This window comes from Arvicanthis niloticus, chromosome 1 (genome assembly GCF_011762505.2).
Source record: "Arvicanthis niloticus isolate mArvNil1 chromosome 1, mArvNil1.pat.X, whole genome shotgun sequence".
In the NCBI taxonomy this organism is placed as follows: domain Eukaryota; kingdom Metazoa; phylum Chordata; class Mammalia; order Rodentia; family Muridae; genus Arvicanthis; species Arvicanthis niloticus.
This window is the reverse complement of record NC_047658.1, coordinates 10,332,402-10,335,830: the sequence shown is the minus strand read 5'-3', so window position 1 is coordinate 10,335,830 and position 3,429 is coordinate 10,332,402. Positions and strand designations below refer to the sequence as shown.

General features: G+C 46.7%; 1 pseudogene; it reads right to left on the bottom strand.

Annotated features, from left to right (window-relative positions):
* Nucleotides 1-916: 916 nt before the first annotated feature.
* LOC117720516 (secretoglobin family 2B member 2-like) lies at nt 917-2,948 on the bottom strand (annotated as a pseudogene).
* Between the last annotated feature and the right edge of the window lie 481 nt (nt 2,949-3,429).

Below are 3,429 nucleotides of genomic sequence, written 5' to 3'. Positions count from 1 at the left end.
TTCAGTTTTGGGTTTACTGTAAAGATTTATTTATTTATTTCATGAATATGAGTACATTGTGGCTGTATTCAGACACACAAGAAGAGGGCATCACACATAGTTGTGAGCCATGATGTGTTTTCTGGGAATTGAACTTAGAAGCTCTGGAATAACAGCCATCTCTTAACTACTGAGCCATCTCTCCATACCATTGGTTTTATTTTTGAGGTAGGGTCTTTCTTTGTATACCTGGCTGTCCTGGAATTTGCTATGTCAACCAAGCTGTGACAAATGGTGACTGTCACTAGCAAACCAAGAGAATCTGAGAAGCACACACATGTCATCCCCTGAAGTTACTCCACTGTTATAACTGGACATAGGAGCCCACAGTGATAAAGCCCAGAGCCAGCAAATGAGATCTGTGCACCTCCTTACTGTTTTGCCATCCTGGTGAAGCCTATGGCTGCTTACATGATGTTTGCCCTCAGACAACCCCAGTCTCAACAGTCTCATACAACTGTGGTAGACTGAGCATGGGGGTTCACACCTAGAACTCCAGGACTCTGGAAGAAGAGACACATGGACCTCTGTGAGTTCCAGGCCAGCCTGGTCTACATAGCAACAAAAAGAGAAGGGTGCAATGGCTCTCCCATGATCACCTGGATAGTCAGGGGCAGTCACCCTGCTCTGAGTGACCACACAAGTCATTTCTCTCACTGTCTCCTGGACCCTCTGAAGACCTCACAAGATTCCCATTTAGCACAGAGATGGGGCACAGAACAGAGCTGCAAGCATTTTTTAGACTCAACCTAAGAGACTGAAGGATGAGGGCACAGGTGTCAGGAATACAACTTCAGGAGAGAAAGAGGACAGGTCAGCAAGATGTCACTCAGATCAGACATGTTGCAAAGATGGGTTACCTAAAACCCATTAACTTCTAATACAATAATAACTTGGCAAACAGGTTCTCAATTTCCGATAGGGCTTCATTGGTATAGTATGTCTTGCATTCTTGGCTGAAGTGCATGGCTGCCTGTAAAACAAAAAGACAGACAGGGACTGAGGTGGCTACAGGCAAGGTGCAGGACCTCAGCAGGTCTTCCCAGGCACCCAGGATGAGACCACTCCTCATCTACAGGAAAGAAAATCTCCTGCAGTGAGTCAGTATCCAGCAACAGACTCCGCCTCAAGGGAACTGGAGCCCACCCACAGCCTTCAGGAAGAAGCCTGAAAGCTGCCATAGCCAGGCAGGGGAGAAGGTTCTGGAAGGCATAATAGGGCTAGGTCTAGAGAGGTACAATATGATAGCTTAGTATGAGTTTGGTGATGTCTCCCATACCTGAGGATGTTTCTCCAGGTACATTGGGTGTATGGCCATATTAAAAAAACATCCCCCATGTTGGTGTGTTAGAAAAAAATTCCTTTTTGGATAACACTGTGGTTCTGCAGGACCTGACACTCAAACTGAAAGTACATTGAGGACAGGACAGAATTGCACTGTTAAAAATATTCACCTCTGCAATACAAATATTATTGAAACAAGAAATATCAGGACACAGCTGTGGTGAACAGCCACAGACACTATCTCACTGTGGGGTGGCATGTCAGACATGGTAAGAGGTTCTGGCTGTAGCTCAGATGATGCCAGAAGGGAAATCATCTGAGGCAGTATAGTAGAGTGAAGGCAGGTTCCAAAGAAGACACTGGGCAGTAGACAGAAGTTTCAAGCATCTTAGAGTAGAGCTGGGGGTACCATATCTGTGCAGAGGCCAGACCAAGGAGTTCCCTGTTCCTACTATGGGTGAGAACCCCATGTTTACCCAGCATGTGGGAGTTAATTGCAGGATCATGCAGGAAACAGGCTGGATGTGTACCTGCATGCTACATTGACATGTGCTAGGGTGGGCAAAGGTTTGATTTTTCAATTGCTGGTCACCTGACATGTATTAATGGTTGCATTGATCATCTGTACACAACAGTCTTCCACCATTTGCTGCATGAGTGAGTGAGGTAGGAAGGACATTACCATAAATCGCACATCTTGAAGTTTAGCTTTTAATCCTGCCTCTTGGTAGCAGTCCTAGATTTTTTTTTAAGGCCACTGTTTCCTATGTAGTAGGATTGAATGTAGAAATTCGTGATCCAATCACAACCTGCTTCCAGAGACAACACTCAAATAGACACCAAAGAAAGGAACACATGCTTCTGATGCAAACACAGACAGAAAAACATCCTTAAAAGTCTGTAGGCTGGGAAAGGGAGAGATGGCTCAGTTCTTAAGATCCAGAGGTTCTGACTTCAATTCCCAGCAATCGCATTGTACCTCAAACCATCTGTAAGGGGATCTGGTCCTTTCTTAAGTCTTAAGTCTTGGTCCCTTGGTGTGTCTTAAGACAGCTACAATGTACTCATATATGTAAAAATGAATGGCTACATCACTGGGGAAAGAGAGAGAGAAAGAGAAAAAGAGAGAGAAGGAGGTTAGGCTGACAGACTCAGAGGCTCATGTTACCTTGCCTCATCTATAAATGTCTTAACTGACCTTGCCCACGGTCCTGCCCTCCCAAAGACAGCAGGCTCCCAGATACAACATGGATTCCACAAGACACGCAATTCTAGCAGAAAAAGATACATGAGTAGACAGGCCTTCAGATCTGACCTTTCAGAAAGCCACACACTTGTCTCAGCTTCAACTGTGCATCTATGGGCCCTTCATCATGAGTATCATCACCAGCTCACCTATCTTCCAGTCCCACCCACCCAACTGTTGTCACCCTGAGCAGAAAGCATCAACTGTCTTCTAAACCTCCTTGCCAGTGGCCTCCCAAGGATCCCTAGTTCTATCTCAGGGCCCCACTTAGAGATCTATATGAGACTGGGATGGGGTGAGTGAGGGTCCTGCTCTCACTTGTCTGGAAGCCCAGCTCTCCAATCACTAGGGAGGCCAGCAGAAGAAGTGTCCCCTTCATGGTGGAGAGTGCTAAATGCTCTTCTCAGAGCAGATCTTTTTCTTTATAAACCATTATCACCTTGAGCCCAGCCACACCCATGCCCAACCATCCTCCCAGGAGCTCCAAATAACTTTTGGGCCAGAACCTAGCATCTTCTCATCCCCTCCCTACTTGCATAGAGGCCCTCCCACTCTGAAGAACAAACAGCCTGAGACAGCCTGGTGTCATCAGTTTCTGGAGAGAAGTTCTTTGTACCTTAGCCGAAGAGGGGTTAGAACTGACCTTTGTAAGCAGCCGAGTGCTGAGCCAAATGCCCTGTGGTCCTGTCCCTCTTGTCACCTCTGCTTCCTGGTCACACTCCTCACCTCTCTTTGATACAACCATACAATCTGCTGAGGCCTTTGGATTGGAAGGCTGAGGACATAGAGGCACCACCTCCCAACTGACTCTCAGCCAGGGTAGTCCCTCTCTGTTTCGCCATGTGGGTAACCCCGGGGGG